Consider the following 18,777-nt stretch of genomic DNA (forward strand, 5'->3'; position numbering starts at 1 on the left):
AGGTGATTCTAATATACAGCCAAGGTTGAGAACTGCTGTTCTAGAGAAAGTTACTAGCCAATGGTGTGGAAAGCTGCAGAGTTGACAAGGCTGGATGTGTACACACTGGTGTGAGCACATCGATAATGTTCTAAACTCTAGAGAGACTTGTCAGGAGAGCGGTGGGAACAGAAATCAGGCTTGAAAGGAAGGAATGAGTGGCTAGGAAGAGTCTACAGCAGGCGTAGCTTAATCCTTTAGCAAATATGGTGGAACCCAGAAGGGAAGAGTGAGGAAGACAGCGTGAGGAGTTAGCAAAAGCAAAACAAGTTATTTCTAGAATATGGGAGACCTAAGCATATTTGAACCAAAGCTGAGCCTACCACATCTTGTACACTTCCAAATTAAATTTGGGGAAATAGTGAAAAAGTGTTTACACTGATCAAATAGATTTCATCTTGATGATTTCAGATACATCACAGGCTCTTGACCAATTATGCCCTCTGCTTTATGTCTCACCACTCCTTTCATTTTAACTGCCATTTGTTCCATTTTCTGCTGTGTGTCAAATATGTCACTTGATGGCCGCTCTTAATCCTCACAAAATCCTGTAAAGTGGCTGCCTCCCATTTTACAGATGAGGAAACTTTTCAGATGAGGAAATTAGATTCAGAGAGGCCCCGTGGTTTGTCCAGAGTCAATAAGTGACAAAACCAAGATTCAAACTTGAGTCCCTATGACCCCAAAGCCCACAGTCTTTTTACCCTGCTCCCGTGCCTCCAGATAAAGCACAAATTCAATCCTTGGAGAGTTGCGTGCTTCCTTTGAAATCTGCAAAATGACAAAAACTATGTCGTGAAAGGTGGTGTCCTGGTTCCAGGACCTCTGGATGAAATGAATGAAGAAGTGAAAATGTATCAGAGGCTGCAGAAGGACTTGAGCAAGGTACAAAGCATTTCAGAGAGAGGTGGGCATGAGGTCTGTCATCATTGACACAGATGCCCAGGAAGATAGCAGAGGGGCAGCCAGAATTGAGGTTGCCCACAGCAGACACTAACCTGAAAACTCTCCATGCGCAAGTGCAGGGGGGTTTGGACAGCAATGGTCATTCTCAACATCGTTCCTCTCTGCCATCTGCCCATGCCTTCCACCTTCCCTGGACTTATCATCCTTGCTGACTTCTGCCTGCCAAATCATCCAACTTGTGCCAGCTCATTTGGCCATCTTCTCTTGCTCAAACTGAATCTCCACGCCCCTTGATTACCCCTGAAAACTGATCAGTATCCATTTGCAAGCAATATTTTCCTCCTAGTATGTCCAGGTATATAGGGTCCAGAGGGCTGTTTGATTTCTGGGATATTCGCTTAGAAGAGAATGAAATTTAATAAAAAAGTATGAGTTCCAAATAGCTGCATCATCTGTGTCAAGGAGATGATTTCCATTTGGGCTGCCACCTGTAGATATTATTATCAGTTATCCCTTATACTCAGATGGGGGAGTGAACAAAACATTATTTTTCCTTCCAATCAAAAGGCCTGGAAATTGCTGATGCAATGTCCACATGAAAGAGCCAGAGATATTTTGTGTTGCCTTTTTAAAACATATTTTAATATTATACTTTAAAAAGAAACTGGCCAGCAAGTTCATTCCAGAACAAGTTTTAGACTCTTTGAGAATCAAGTTGGGTAAGAACATAACAGAGGCTGTTTAGTTTGAACAGAAAAATTGCCAACATGCCCATAAAAGGAAGGATAGGCTGAACATTTTCTTTTGGCTCTTATTTTCAGATTTTCTTCAAAAATTAGTCTAATAAAAATTCAAGAGAAGCCATGCAATACACCTATGAAATACAAACACTTCAGGTAGAGCTTGTATCTCAGACCAAAATCAGTCCAGGGAACATGTGGTAATTTGGAAAAGATTCCTGTCTGTGATGTCCCAGATTGATTACAAGATTCATCAGAAGGAAAGCTGGGGCATTTGCTAAGTGCCAATTTTGTGTCTGGCATGTGCCTTACACATGCCAGATACCATAATGGATGAACATTATCTCATTCAGTCCTCCCAGTTACCCCTTCAGAATGGTATTAGTCCCATTTACCAAGAAAGAAAAAGAAGTAGAAAATGTGGCAAGGGTATGGATAAGATATGAGTTGAAGCATAGATTGAGACTACTATTTATCCAAACTGTGTTTGAATCAGTGAATGAATGAAACTTAGAAGGTAACAAAAAAGAAATATATTATATACTGAGTTGATAAGCCTTGTATTCATTTCAACACTTGGAAACTGGAAGCCAATGTTTTGTGTGAGTCTAAAGCTTCAGTCAAGGGACATCCCAATATTCGTGGATCTCCATGAAGAAGCACCACCATCTCCTCCTCCTCCACAGCAGTTTTTGTTGTTGGCTAGTTAAGTGAACTTAATCCTCATCACAATGCACTTTCCAACTAGGGAAAATGAGAATAAGAAGTCTTAAACATCAAAAGAGAGAAGTTGGACTGGGTCTTGAAAGGATACAGACCCACACACCCAGTGGAGAACAGAAAAAAAGATTTGCAGATGGAGTCCTTGGTGAAGGCCAAGTATCCCTGTTTGATCAGAGAAGAATGTTCCGGAAGGAAAACAGTAAGATGAAAGCTAGATAAGGGTTGGAGAAAGTTCAAGCCATGAAGGACACAGAATACAAGAGAGGTAATTTTGACTTTATTTTCAAGGAACTGGGAATGCATCAAAGGCTTTTGAGTGAGGGAGACAAGAAGGAAACAGAGTTTTAGAAGGATTAAGCTGGCCATGGTTTGGAAGAGGGACTGGAAGTGGGGAGACCAGCTGGGAGACTTCCTCAGAAGAATTCCATGACACTCAAGGCCATGGCTGTCGGGAGGCTGTGCATGCCATTTTGGCTGTGCTGTGTGCTGTTTGGATGAGACAGGCATCTTTAGGTTGTTTGTGCCCTGTCCAATGGGCTCCCATGGAATGGCCTAATTCCTGTGGCCTTTGATGTGGAAGTGTCATCCTGACAGTGAGCGAATTCCAGGAACTCTTCCAGCAGAGAACACCTACTAAAGAAGGGGGCCCCCACTACCAGGATGTTGACCTTAGGAAGCAAGGAGATGGTGATGAGAAGCAAGCTGCTTGGGGAAAAAAATGTGCTTGACTCTTAGAGAATTGTTTCCAATGCCCTAGAACACAAATTTAAACTACGGCCTCAAAGCAGGAATGGCAGAACATGAAGGGCTCACTTGAACTTCACACTTAAAGAACAATTTTCCATAGAGACATTGTTGCCTCACCCCACCCCTGCTCTGCACCGCTGGATCCTCGCTTTTATCAGAGCAATCTCCAGAGTCCATTGCATTAGGAACATCCTAACCAGACCTTGCTTTTCGTGGGTAGTGGGTCTGTGCATAATTCAAGAAGATGGTGTAGAAGAGGCTGGAGAAATAAGATTGCATCTCAGTTCACCTAGACATCTGACCTTGGGCAAATTCCTTCAGCTGCAGAATAGTCATAAAAGCATGAGGATGAGATGAAATAATATACATGACAGTATTATATTCAAAGTAAGGGGCTGACTACAGAGGTCAGCATGATCATAAATCAATGCCTCCAGAGCCAGACAGGAAATGCAAATGAATGCAATGGGCTGAGTGAAGACCTGAAAACCAGAGCTTCCATGCTCTGGTACCAGTTTCTCGGACACCCTCAATTTACTTCCCAATGTTTAAATAATAGCAACTAATTCAGATCACCTATAAAACCCCAAACAAAGCAGTGGATCAAATTCAGCTGTCAGTTTGCAGACATGGACTGGCTGCTTGAAAACTGTTACACTCAAACCCCAGTTCTGCCACTTTCTAGCTGTGTGTGTTAGACACGTCTCACACCTTCTGTAAAGCTTATTTTTCTCATCAAAGAAATGTGGATAAGAAGGGCAATGTAGAGAGCAGTGCTGGAGATTAACTGAGATTAGGTGCCCCGGAGCTCAGCAATCTGGAGGTTGGAGCTGGGGGATGGAAGCCCCTTGCTCTGCCAGATATTAACCCTTTAATTACTAGTCTGTAGAGAAATCTGCTGGGTTGGAGATTGGCACAACAGCTTTCACCAAAGTCCTTCATACATTTTTCAGTCTTCTTAATGCTCAGTAAGTGTCAACAGTTATTTTTATTAACTGAAGTATAGCTGATTTACAATGTTGTGTTAGTTTCTGGTGTATAGCAGTTATACATATTTTTTTTTTCAGATTCTTTTCCAACATAGGTTATCACAAGATATTGAATATAGTTCCCTGTGCTATACAGTAGGTTCTTCTTGTTTATCTATTTTATATATAGTAGTGTGTATATGTTAATCCCAAACTCCTAATTATCCATCCCCCACTTTCCTCTTTTTTTTTCTTTTTTTTTCGGCTAGACAAGACTTTTATTGGGTACAAGATGATCATTTTTGATAAAGAATTATAGTAGAGATCTTAAAAGAAGATAACAAGGTTCAAAGAAGTTTGGTCAAAAGACCAAAGCAGATCCAGACTTGCCACCTGCCTTGGAATATGGGATTATTACCTGTTACCATTTCTCTGCAGTGCTTCAAGATGCTACTACTTGTTACAGGGCTTAAGAAGCAACTATCCCCTAAATAACGGTACCTGCCTCAGAGGGTTATTATGGAGACTGAATACGAAATAGTGCCTGACATATAATAAGCTATTATTAAAGGCCCCTGGAATCCTATACTGTCGCTCATAGTTCTTGCTTGTCTGAATACTGGAGGGCTAGGTAGGCTGGGGTAGCCGTGTCTGGAAGGTGTCTAGAAGGGCACCACATGATATACAGAAGGATTCTCAGTCCTGAATCTGCCCTAGCCTCAAGAGCCCAGGAGGAATCCACCTTTGCCCCACTGACAACCCTCCCTCAGGACAATGATATGAGGACAAGAAAGAACTACCCTTAAATCAAGGACAGAAACCCAGGGAAGCCACGAGGTGCACAGCACTGTGCTTTTGACAGAGAAAGCCCTACCCTATGAACACCAGCGCTTGTGTTTGTCTCCCCCTCCCACTTTTAGTTCCAAAGCTACTGAAGCCTATATCTCTGATCTTTTACAGAACCAGTACCAGGCATTTATCAGAAGAGGCCAAGCTTCAGGTTTTCATACAGCCCTCCCAGCAGTATAAAATTAAATGTCAGTAATCTCAGTGGGATCTTAACCTGCAACCCAGCCTAGGCATAAATTGCAGTGCCTTGGCCAATACTATAGTAGGTCTTGCTCTTCTCCAGATATGGTGAAATGAAACACCTTGCTTCAGATCCATTCCCTGTATCTCCTTGCATTTCCCGTCAATATAATTTCCTGATTCTAAGGCAGCTCTCACACCTCATTTTCCCCTAAAGAGGGAAAGCAAAGAGTAAATTCCTCTTACACTCAAAGGCTAATGCCCCCCTAAAATGAAGAATCAACAAGGTGTCAGCTCAAGTTTAATAAAGCTACAAAAGACCAAAAGTGATACCCTACAACTATACACATCAGTTTGCCTGCCCCATAATACAGCTCAGGCCATTCTCTCCAGAGGAAGAAAGGCTGGCCTCCCCAACCCCTGCAGGAAAGGCCTGTCCTGTCCCACACTACATCTGGGCTGAGTGTAAGGTCTGTGTTTTAAGCATGACAACAGTACAAAAGACAATAGTTTTGTTTTCATGGCCACCTACTGCAGCCTGGCCCTAAAATGGTCCAGCGCTCACTTTTGCTTAGAGAAATATTCTTTCCTCTTCTGGACATCAGGCTTGATGGTATCACTGCCAGGCTTGCAGCCAGCTGGGCATAATTCCCCATGTTTGTCAGTAAACTAGAAGGCCTGAACTAGTCTCAGTGTCTCATCCATAGAACTGCCAATAGGAAGGTCATTTATGGTAATCTGTTGAAGGATACCTCTTATCATCAATAATAAAAAGGCATGAATGAGATGCCTTCATTGGCCTTTAAGACCCCATAGTTCTGAGCAATGATGTGCTTGGGGTCTGATATCAAGGGAATGTTCATGGGTCCCAGTCCTCCTTGTTTCTTGGGTGTGTTGATCCATGCCATGTGATAGAAGTAAGAATCTACAGAAGCACCAATCACTTGGCAGTTGAGTTTCTTAAATTCTTCTGACCTATCACTGAAAGCAATGATCTCCATGGGGCACACAAAGGTGGAGTCAAGAGGGTAAAGGAAGAACACAACATATTTTCCTTTGTAGTCAGATAGGCTGATATCTTTGAACTGACCATCTGGCATTACAGCAGTTGCTTTAAACGGGGCGCACGTTGCCCAATTTTGGCATTTCCTGAAGACATATTGCTATCAGCAGTTCTCACAGACAAACCACAGAGGACAGTCAGGAAGGAGACATGCCCCCTTTCCTCTTCGGCAACCATAAAATTGTTTTCTGTGTCTGTGAGTCTGTTTCTGTTTTGTAAATAAGTTCATTTGTATCAGTTTTTTAGATTCCACATATAAGTGATATCATATGATATTTGTCTTTCTCTGTCAGACTTACCTCACTTAGTATGATAATCTCTAGTTCCATCTATGTTGCTGCAAATGGCTTTATTTCATTCTTTTTTATGGCTGTGGTATATATATATACACCACATCTTCCTTATCCATGCATCTGTTGATGGACACTTAGGTTGCTTTCATGTCTTGGCTATTGTAAATAGTGCTGCAATGAACATTGGGGTACATGTATCTTTTCAAATTAGAGTTTTGGTCTTTTCACAACAGTTATTTTTAAGGCTCGTTAAGGTTCACTGCTACTCCCCATCCAGATTTTCATGTCACTTGAAACTGTGCTCTATGTTAAGGGAGATTAAATAGGAGGAAAACACAGGGCCTAACTATTAGAGGACAGACTATATTTAAATAACTCATCACAGAAAAAGGCAATGTCACTAGATTTGGGCTGTCCCCGACCCCTGACTCGGCTGGGTTTGGCCTCCTCCATCAAGGTCTGGCAGGTGTGATAGCATGGTCTGGCTCACTGAAAAGCTTCAAGCACTCCACTTGGACAGCCAGCTATCCTCTGAATAATCAGGGCTTTGGGATTGGGGTGGGTGACTAGGCATTTGAGAGTTAGGTTCTGTGAACAAAAGGACTCCATCAGTGTTTTAAGAACACATATAGTCAATTCTTGCTGTTCACAGCAGCTATGTCCTATTTATGGTCATTCCAAAGGCTGAATTAGCAAATTCATTTCTCCTAGGGGAAATACAAAGTTAGGTTCCTGGAAGTTTCTGGTCACAGCATTTCAGCAGTTGACCTACACATACCCTTGTGTTACATGTGTTTCTGTTTAAAGACACTTTAATACATATTGTTGATTCATTAGCATTGAATGCAGGCAACAGAAATGTAATTCATGCCTGAATGATGCTTATCTAACACACATATTTCTCCATAAGGCACATCACAGCCTTCTTGTGAACTTAGGGACACTAGACAACACTTCTCCTCTTGGGGACCAATTTAAACAGCAAAATCACCAACAAAAACCAAAAAGTGCAAAAAACATGACAGTACATAGACTGTGAAACGGATACTTGTTTATAGTACGAAAGCTGAAAGAAGAAAGTAAACCATAGCCTTGGTGGACCTCAGCTGGGAACATGCATGTCAGGTGACTCATATTTTTTTAGTTCTGTGCATATCCGCAAATGACCAGGAAAGTACTATGAGTATTGATTTGGGGGTTGCAAATAAATTTCAGCAAGTAGGCAAATTTGCAAATACAGAATTCACAAATAATGAGTATTGACTGTATCTAAAAGTTATTCACACACTTAACATTTGCATTTAAACTCAGCCTGGTAGGACTCTGGTCAATTTCTATGAACTCAATTTATTTTTAAAATGTGTAAGTATTAACTATCACAGAGGACATCATGGATGTTGAAAAAGATAAAATGTTGCATTGTAGAATTGTTTTATTTTTCCTTGAAAGGACACAGACAACAACTGGAATTATCCCTGAGACATCTTACCAAGATACTACATCAGCCATTTGCATATTTTAGCATGAAATTTATAAAAAAAACAAAACAAAAAACTTCCTCCTATTAAGGCAGACTCTCTTCCTGGGACTTCTACTAATTGATCCTAGACCTGTCCTTTAGAATTACCCAGAACAAGGTCAAGCCTCCTTCCACACGGTGGTCTCTCAAATATCTGAAGATGCTACCAGTTCCCTCTTTCAAGTTGGCAATTTTCCACATTTGAAATCCCCATTCCTCGTAATTACTCTAATTTCACCATCTTTGTTGCTTTCTTGGAACATTGTTTCTAATCTATCAGAAATTAACTTGCCATGTCCTGCTTAGGCTCTAGAATGAAATGAGTAGCCTCAAATTCTGCTGGTTAAGGTATCAATAAACAATTTTACTGAGGAGTACCTTGGCAATATATGTGACACTCTTTAAAATAAGCACATCCTTCCATGTCTTAAAGTTTATACTAAGGAAATTATTATGAACGTGTGCTATAATTTAGTTACAGGGAATTCCCTGGCAGTCCAATGGTTAGGACTCTATGCTTTCATTGCCAACGGCTCAGGTTCAATTCCTGGTCGGGGAAGTAAGATCCCGCAAGCCACATGGCACGGCCAAAATTAAAAACCCACAAAAATAAATAAATAAATAGAACTTAGTTTAGATGTTCATTACAGGGATCTTTATTATCCCAACATGTGGAAACACCCAAGAATAGAACAATATTAAAGAAATTATGGCACATCAATACATCTATCAAAATGACAATGTGAACAAATCTACATTGACTTACATAGGTATTTATAAAATTGTAATAGAAAAGAAAATTATAAAAGAGTGGTTACAATCTGATTACATTTTATTAAAACATCCATCTCTAAGAAAGGAAAACATTCCCAAGAGGTTAACAAAACTCTCGAAGTTTAGTTCAAAGTGTTTCCCTTCTTCTTTATCTATTTTTTTCTACAATAAGTTATTACATTCATAATTTAAAAAACACAATTCTTTTCAGTGTTTTAAAAGATTACAATTAAAACAACCCTTTGGTTGTTCCCTATTGTTTTCAGGAAAGAGTCCAAACACCTGGCTTGGGACACAAGACTTCTTATGATCTTACCTCTTAGGTTCCATCACCTAACTGGCCTCACAAGTAATTTCCACTTTGGTCATAATGAACCATCTGAAATATCCCCCGTTTTTATCCTTGCTTTCCACCTCACACCTTCTGCTTGAGATATCCTCTAGGTTTAGAAACTGGTTTGGGGAGATTATCCAGAAATTACACAACTGGCAAAACAAGTCTTGGCTGCCTGACTCCGAAACCCATGCTGCCTCCCCAGGATCAGAATGAAAAACGGACACAGTCAACCTGATACTTTTCTAATTATCTTGGTGCCATATTTAATCTTAGCATGGGCAAGTGAGTCACCTGAGCATTTACAAAGTTATCTGGAAGAGAAAGACAACCCTGAAATACAGCCTGTTCCATTGACATATATACAGAAGGTCAAAATGATTTCAAAAATGTGTTTTTTCTTTTGGAGAGGAATGGTCCAGGGTATTTGGAGCAATATTTCAGCCAGAGAGTAAAGCTAAGTTCGCCAATCTATGTCCTGTGTGTCAGATTTCACTAATCTGGCCCACTCTGACTTCTTCTCTTTCATTATAAGAAGTTAATATTGAATTTCAAAACCCAAATGGCATAAATAAATTCCAGATGTCTTCCCAAATTCCTAAATCTCACATTAGAATAAGGAGAAACTTCACTGTATATGAGTAGAGGGTTACATTTTAATTCACTGAAAAGCCAAAAGGATCTCTGGGCAATTCTTCAGCCTTTATTTCACCAAGAAAACACATGAACTCTTTGGACTTTCTTAAGGAAATGAGTCCTCAAGATTCACAGCCCAGCTGTCTGACATATGTTCTGCTTTATTTCTCCCCTTAAGAGGTAAAATAACATCGTCATGAAATGCAGGGCCCTGGAGCCAGGCTACCTCAATTCCAATCCAACTGGGTGATTTGGGGCAAGTCACTTAAACTCTCTATTCCTCAGTTTTCTCATTTGGAAAATAGAGGAATAGAGAGGGATGGATAATCATAGTACCTACCTCACAGGGTTGTTATGGAGATAAGTGACTTAATAATTTAAAGTATTCAGTACAGTGCCAGCCACACAGCAAAATGTTTGCACTCATTATACTTAAGAGGTGTAAGTATGGAGAGCTGATGGAGCCCATCTTAATGGTTAGAAATTATTTTCCCTTCTTCTCCTCCAGATAAAAGGGCTTAATCCAAGGTTAAGGAGGCTCTCATCCTTCCGTGAGTGATTAATAATCTAACTTCAGATCCCAGACCTTTCCCATCAGCCTGGTCCAGACCCAGACTTACCTATCTGAGTCATCGTTTCTCAACCTTCTGCCTTAGCCATGCCATCCCACCAACTTTGCATCCAGGATAACTCTACTTACAAAAATGTAAAAGCTCTGTCCTTGGAGGATTTGTGGATGCAGTTTCACACCTCCAATTAATTATAGGAGACCATATATGTAAAACACCAAAGTGCCGTTAAGTGCTCAAAAAAATTATCATTTTCTTCCTTTTTTCCCCACCACCATTCATGTCTGATGCCTACGTTTGCAGAAACATTTAATTATAACCATGCAAGACCTTCAGTGATCATCTTTAACAGAGAATTTATAGTCCACATATCCTTTAGCATCTCAGTTTCACACCTCTAGACCATGCATCCGTGCTAGAAAGCAACTAGACAAACAGTGCTATTTCATACGTGACGTGTATTTTCACCTCTCAATAACAATGAAAGCTTATGTAATATTTTAGTACGTACAGATCCCTTTCACACACATCACCTTACTTTGATATCAACTCTTTAAGTAGGTACTGATGTTGTTGTTGTTATCGTTATCATCATAATTTGCAGTATGGAAAACTAAAGCCTAGACCAATGAAAAGGCTTGCCCCAAATCCTGCAGCTGGTAAGTGATTCAGTGGGGATTTGAAGCTGGATTCTCTGCCCTGAAATTCTTTGCTTTTCTTCTAGCAAATTTCACTGCTGAAGTTATAAGATTAAAGACTGCAAGCCTTAAAAGAAGCCTTATGAGTTCCTTGCTTGCATCACTTTCCATTGGATGTCCTTTTTTATTTTAAGCTCTGATTTTTGTTTTCTTTTATGTTGCCATGGTTGGCAAAATCAAGCTCAGCACAGTCATTCAGCCAGCTTGGAGCTGTTTCTGTAGGCTATCATGATTGTGTATTGGATGACTGGTTTAAAAAAAAAAAAGACATGTTTAATTGGTGTTTTCTTTCAAGCAGCATTTTGTTATACTGCAGCCAAATAATGCCTCATTTAGAAAGAAAAATGAACTATTCCAGAAAGTTTGTTCAGAAAAGAGGCCAAATCTTTTGCAAGCATGAAGTATTATACACAAATCTGAAAATAGTCCATATTGAGAACAGGGTGGGAAGGTGAAGTAGAGCTGTGCCAATCAAGAATGCCTGACTTCATGTATTATAACAGAAACTCAACTTCAGTGTCCTGGCTAAATAGGGGCTTGTGGTTCTCACCTAAAAAGAAGTGAGTTTGGAGGTTTGCAGTTAAGGGTTGGTACAATGGCTCCACAAGGTCATCAGAGACCCAGGTTCCTTCTACCTTTCTGCTTTTCCATCTTGGTATATGACTCTCTTTAGCAGGATCACAAGATGTCGAGTCTACATCAGTGTCATAACTGTCTTCTGCATGAAGGCAAAATACAAAGAACAAAATCTGAACAGATGACACCAGCTGTCTTTCCCCTTTTGGAAGTTTCCCAGCAACATCTTCCATCAACCTCTGTTTACATATTATTGTCCCTACTGGGTGGGTCACATGACCTTCAGTGACCACAGGGAGTCTGGGAAGATGGGTATTTACCAGGTACCATTGCTGCCCCCAAACAGATGAGACCTCTGTTAGTAAGAAAGAATATCAAAATCGGCATTGAGAAGCAACTAACAGAGTCTGCCAAGAAGACTACCATTCACTGGGGTCCTGCAATGTGCTAGACACAAACTAAAACAATGCTTAAAAAGAAAGGACACTATCCTTGCATTAGAACTAAAGAAAATGATATCCAGAGAGATGTGAAATGTGAAATGCATTTTTCTCAGAAGATCTCCATGTGGATTTTTCTCATGTGACAATTCCTGGCACAGAATAGACACTCAAAAATCGTTTTAAATATTTCCCTTTTCTTTGTCCTCTCTCGCAAAGGAAATTAGAAATGCAGTACCAGCTTCCCCTTGGAGTGCCTTTATATCTGCATTGTCTAATTGATCTTGTTATGATCTAACTATAGCTACTGGTCTGGCCAGTGTGTCCATATCCTCAACCTCTGGCAAACACAGCACTGCTGACTTTGTTAGGTCATGTCAAATTTTTCCTGCATGACATATTCTCTATTTTTGATTTTCTCTCCAGAGCTGTAATGATATTGTTTTCACTTGCAATGTCATCAGCTAAGACATAAGTAGCCTTTTGTTTGGTTTTTATCAACATCTTCTTTTGCTTGGCACTTAGTAGGAGCTCAATGATATCCATTGAACAAATGAATCTCAGCTTCATCATTTACCAGGTGTGTGATCTTGGACAAGTTTCAGACCTACAATGATGAGAGAAAAGAAATGCTTGTTTTAGAGATTTTTTATCATGCTGCAGCATTATAGCTGCAATAGCTGATGACTATAGCCTGCCACCAGTTAGTGAGGGAGGGAAATTCATGCAAAAGAGATGCTCAGCAGATAATGCCAAAGGTATTTACTATAGAATAACATCCATGCTGTAACAAGACTCTTTTCTCTACCATTTGTTAAAATTAATAGACAATCCTGAATGATAATAGCCTCACATATAAAAAATGCTAAAAAAATGACACAGGAACTTCTCTAAATCCTACTCTGAGGTTTTTAGAGCATGTAGAGCACCACCATGGAAGGAAATGTTTTCCGAGCAAGCATCATTCTGTTGCATCAGTGGGCAAGTGCATGGGATGCTGATGATAAAAGAAAATACACAGAATGCTTATCTCGCTGACACAACTGCATTATAAATGCATTAAGTTTGAGTTATGGGAAACAATTAAACAATCCCTGTACAGAGAGCAGAATGGGTAAAGAACCTCTCCTTTGTCAAAAATTGAATCTCTTGATTGTCAGTGAAAACCAAAGCTGGAGTAAATTTGGAAATCTGATATGTGGTCGCCTGGAGGTTTATCCCTACCAAAATGTAAATTCACACCAGTGTTGAATGGGGTTTCCATCTTGCTTGACACACTTATGTATCAGACCTCTCTTCATAAAACATCCAGTGAAACTGGAATTTTGGAAGCAATAAGAAGGCGTTTGGCACCATATACAACTTCATACATAGGGTATGATTCATAACCTAGCGTCTTTTCAAGGCATTTGTTAGATAGCAAAAGGTAGCTCTCAAGAGATTTCTTTTTGTCAGGCAGCATAAACAACTGGAAATGTATTTGTGTACTTAAGAATCAAACAGGCCTGGATTTGATTCCAGGTCTGCTATCTAATAAATGTGCGACACTAGGCATACTACTTATCACCACTGAGTTTTTTCCTCACCTGTAAAATGGAAATAATACTTAAGTTGAACCAAGTGAAATTGCCATATTTGAAGTCAAGAGAAGTCAAATATTGGTGATTTCATATGGTTCAGCCTGTACCTGTTTCACAGGACTGAGTCCAGATTAGAAGACTAAGTCCATGAATGCCTACGAGTCACAACTCTACTGTTGCACGTGATAGGCACCCGACTCAAAGTAGCTTTAGAAAAAGGGAATATGTATCAAATCACCACAATGTACACTTCAAATATCTTTCCATTTTGTTTGTCAGTTATACATTGATAAAGCTAGAATGTTTTTAAAAGGGGAGAGAATGCAGTAACTCATGTAATTGGGCAATCTAGGAATGGTGCCACCTTCATGCATGGCAGGATCCAGGGGCTCAGGTAATGCACTGTATCCTCACCCTCTCTCTCTCTCTGCTGCCGTACCTCCTTCTGTGTCTGTTGACTTTGTCATGTATGGTGGAGAGGATGACCAATGACAGTCTTCACCAGAAGCAAAAGGGACTGCTCTCTCCCAAAGGCTGTTTTTCTTGTGTTACATGTTCAGCCCTTAACTAATCACTGTTTCCATTGTGTCAGGTGCCAACTACTAGGCTTGGTCCAGCCTGGTTGATTTTCTCACCTCCAGGCTGATGGCCGGAGTGAAGGGCACTATACATGAGAGCCTGATTAGAGCCACAAAAGATAGTGAAGCAGTACCCAAAGAATACTGGGGTATTAGATAGGAAGGGAAAAAATTGTCCACTACAGTATGTACAACACTTATTACAGTTCCTGGCACACAGAAGATGTGCTAAAATTAGCTGAACAGTTTCCTACACTATAGTCAAAGGACATAAGACAAAGTGAACAACTTTTCTCAGTTTGCCCAGGATTTTCTTGGTGTTAACAATCTATAAGTCTCACACTCTGGAAAATTCCTCAGTCTCATGCAAACTTTCCTGGTTTATCTAACGTATCCCTGTTTTAAAACTGAAAGTCCCACATTGGGAAATCACCTCATTCCCAGACAAACCAGGACAGCTGGTCACCCTGATCAAAGAAAGCACTTGTAAGTGTAAATCTTAACTGCAGTTGAGGTCTTGTTAGGTCAGTTTATTAGTTTGTTGCATCAATAGAAGAATGACGTGCTATGGTACATCCAAAACCAACAAAATAGTAGGGAAATACTATTTCTATAGATAGTCCAATGGAAAAATGCATAGACCATGTGTTTTATTTAGAGTTACATGATCTGCTCCTTTGCTTTGCATTCCCCCTCTGTTTTCTTTGTTTTTATTTCAGTGTTTTTCTTTCTCCCTTTTCCTCTTTCCTTTCATACTTTCCTTCCTTCCCATCTTCCTTCTCTCATTTTCTTCTTTTCCTTTCTTGTTTGGCAACATACTCACCTTTCAAATAACATGTGATTTAGATTTGTTTGTGATCTTCAAAGGAGCCATTATGTGTTGTCTGACTAAAACACACCAGCCTCACTAAATACATTTATAGTGGTTAATCCACCAAGTAAGTGGAAACTTCACTGTTGATTAGGACAAGAAGTGTATGTGCAATTACTGTGGGCTTGCTGAGCCAGCATGGTCATGATGCTGAGCATGAAGAATGAAAAAATTGGGGGAAAAAAAGCAAAGCAAAGAAGATGGTGATGATTGTGAAATGAGTAGACTGGAGACTGGAAGAACTTTAGATTGAATTCTTTCAAGGGACATTTTGGTTTAACTGTTTACATAGGGGTTGCATCTACTACTAATGGAAATTGCTGAGATTTGGGAACTCTTTCTTCTTTTAAATCAATATTATCATTAATTAAGTAATGTAAACCAGGAAATCCTTCTTGGTTACAAACTATGCTTTGAAGCCAGGCCTGCATTTGAATGTTTTCAATCAAAATCTTAAAATAAAATTAGAAAGAAAGCAATGTCTAGTCTTTGAAGGAGAATTATCTTGAGGAAAACAGAGCCTTCTGAATTAAACTTTGGTGAGGGATGAGAATTTTGTTGCCGTTATTAAAGTGCTGAATTTCTAAAGAATTAACTCCACTTTGGAGGCAAATTCAAATGCTCCCTCATGACAGGGGTTCCATCCCCAAGTCAGAGTCACATACTTGGGACTTCCACTACCTTTGGGTTTTCCAAATAACAGCATTCACATCAATTTCACAATTTTTGTCAATACATAGTACCACTTGTACCATTTATTTACATAACATTTTCCCACAAATTTACTTTTTTAGACTAAGATGATGTAGCCAGTGCAGTTCATTAGGGCTCATGCATAGCAGTGTCCTGAGGAGCCAGGCTGACTCTCAGACTCTAATGATTTTTAAACTTTTGTGGGAAGAAAAGTATTATCACCCACAAGAAAAGCAGTATACTCTGGTGGCATTGAAAATGCTTGGAGCCTCACTACCTGATTCTTATCTTGGTTTTACATTTTGGTAGCCTCGAGATTTTGGATAAGTGACTTTAATTTTCTATCCATATGAGTGTGAAGATTAATTAAGATAACGCCTAGAAATAATCAGTGAACAGTGCCAGCACTTAACAAATGTTAGTAAGGATTTCTTCTTAGTTCATTTGTAGAAAGAATGAAGGCTTGCATAGTCCTGTAGGCAGACATTTCATTTATTCTGGGAAAGCCAATTAAATGTGGAATGTAATGCAAAGATTAAGTTCTGAAATAAGTGGTTTCAAGTCATTTCAATGCATTATGGGAAATATTTTTTTAAAAAATTTAAGTTGAAGCCAGAGGGTATCTCTGCAGAAGAGGGCACTTTGAGAGGAAATGTATCTAGCTCCTTAGGGACAAAGAGTGTTACAGTGTTTGTTGCTAAACTGGCTTCACCAAGACCAGATTTGTATCACTTGCAGTTATTGAATCAGAGGTAAGAATCTGAAGGGAAAAAAATATATTTTACCAAGATTTTGTGAGTCTCTTTGCACAAGTTAAGCTGATTAAGTGCCCAAGTGAGAAAACACAGCCCAGAGTTAGGGAGAGGCTGATCTCCCCTTCCTCTGCAGAGAAGCCAGCCTCATTTTGCTATCACAAGGATTTTTGATAATTTTTTAAACATTCTATTCTATATATGATTATTTTGGGAATATAGGAAAGCTACTTTTAGTGTATTATTTTTTTACTCTGGCAGCCATATTGAAGATACATAATTTCTAATAGTCTTTTAAAACGTGTTTGCATTGTTTAGATGCACAATTGTATTATATGTCAATAATAATAACTTTGCTTCCTCCAATCCAATTCCTATACCTCTAATTTTTTGTTTCCTGTGTCATCACATGTAAATTATATTACCATTATTTAGGAATGATTAAAATAGTATTGTATTTTTGATCCACTATGATAAGGATGACTTTGAGAATATAGCAATTAAAAGCCCAAGAAATAGCTAAAAATCTGTTGCAGTAAATGATGTAATGTGATGATGCCCTGGGCAAAGACAATGCGTAAAAAAAAACAGATGGAAAAAAGTATCAATGAGCAACAATTTTTTTTCATTTTTTTATTGAAGTATAGTTGATTTACAATGTTGTGTTAATTCCTGCTGTACAGCAAAGTGATTCAGTTATATATATATATTCTTTTTTAATATTCTTTTCCATTATGGTTTATCATAGGATATTGAATATAGTTCTCTGTACTATACAACAGGACCTTGTTGTTTATCCATTCTATATATAAAAGTTTACATCTGCTAACCCCAACCTTCCATTCCATCCCTCCCCCAACCCCCTCCCCCTTGACAACACCAGTCTGTTCTCTATGTCCATGACCCTGTTTCTGTTTCATAGGTAGGTTCATTTGTATCATATTTTAGATTCCACATATAAGTGATATCATATGGTATTTGTCTTTCTCTTTCTGACTTACTTCACTTAGTATGGTAATCTCTAGTTGGCATCTATGTGGCTACAAATGGCATTATTTCATTCTTTTTTATAGCTGATTAGTATTCCATTGTATATATGTACCACATCTTCTTTATCCATTCATCTGTCGATGGACATTTACATTGTTTCCATGTCTTGGCTATTGTGAATAGTGCTTCTATGAACATAGAGGTGCATGTATCTTTTTGAATTATAGTTTTGTCTGGATGTATGCCCAGGAATGGTATTGCTGGATCATATGGTAATTCTATTTTTAGTTTTCTGAGGAATCTCCATACTGTTTTCCACAGTGGCTGCACCAACTTACATTCCCACCAACAGTGTAGGAGAGTTCCCTTTTCTCCACACCCTCTCCAGCATTTGTTATTTGTAGACATTTTAATGATGGCCATTCTGACCTGTATGAGGTGGTACCCCAATGAGCAACATGTTAATTGAGTAAATAAATGTAAGAAACAAAACTTAACTACAGGGCTTTAAATATGAGATAACACCAGGAAATTATCCATCATACCAATCAGGATTCAGTTAGGTAAAATCACTCTAGGTAGGGATTCAAGATGACAATCAAAGCCTTAAACAATCATTGAGAGAACTATAGAGAATCTATACGTAGGATCAAATTTCATTGACCTATACAACACACAAAGGAATCCATGCAAAAACTGCTAAAATCTGAATAAGTCCTGTAGTCTAGTTAATACTATTGCACTGATACCAATTTCCAGTCTTGATCTCCTATTACAGTGATGTAAGATGTCACCCTTGAGGGAGGCTAGTTTTTGTTTGGTTTGGTTTTTATGCAATTTTTCAACTTCCTCTGAATTATAATTATAAATTATTATTATATATTAAATATAATAATATTATATATTATATTAGTATATTATACACACTAGTTGATTCATGTATAATTATTTCTAAATAAAAAGCTTTTTTTAAAAGGGGGCTGTAGAACCAACAATTGAAGAAAGAACATACTGTTTTGCTGGAAACCCAGAAGTGCAGGATTGCTAGGAAGCCACACTAATGTGTGATTACAGGATCTCACATAGAAGCTCCTGTAAACCTTGCATCAGTTGACTGTCCTCACGCTGCCTGCAACTGCCACCAAAGAATGTCCTCTTAGTCCTTTCTGCCTTTCACATCCCTGTGAGTGCCCTCCTTGACTGGCTCTGATCAGGGACCCTGACTGCAAGGGATTCTGGGAAATGTCGTTCCAGGCTCC

The 18,777-nt window shown here is 39.1% G+C and overlaps 1 protein-coding gene and 1 pseudogene across 2 annotated transcripts in view; one reads left to right on the top strand and one right to left on the bottom strand.

Annotated features, from left to right (window-relative positions):
- The window catches only part of C1QTNF7 (C1q and TNF related 7), a 137,351-nt gene that overhangs the window by 19,056 nt on the left and 99,518 nt on the right, over positions 1-18,777 (top strand). The window lies entirely within an intron of this gene.
- On the bottom strand, positions 5,714-6,311 carry LOC116754807 (annotated as a pseudogene).

The sequence above is a fragment of the Phocoena sinus genome, chromosome 5 (genome assembly GCF_008692025.1).
Source record: "Phocoena sinus isolate mPhoSin1 chromosome 5, mPhoSin1.pri, whole genome shotgun sequence".
Taxonomy (NCBI): Eukaryota; Metazoa; Chordata; class Mammalia; order Artiodactyla; family Phocoenidae; genus Phocoena; species Phocoena sinus.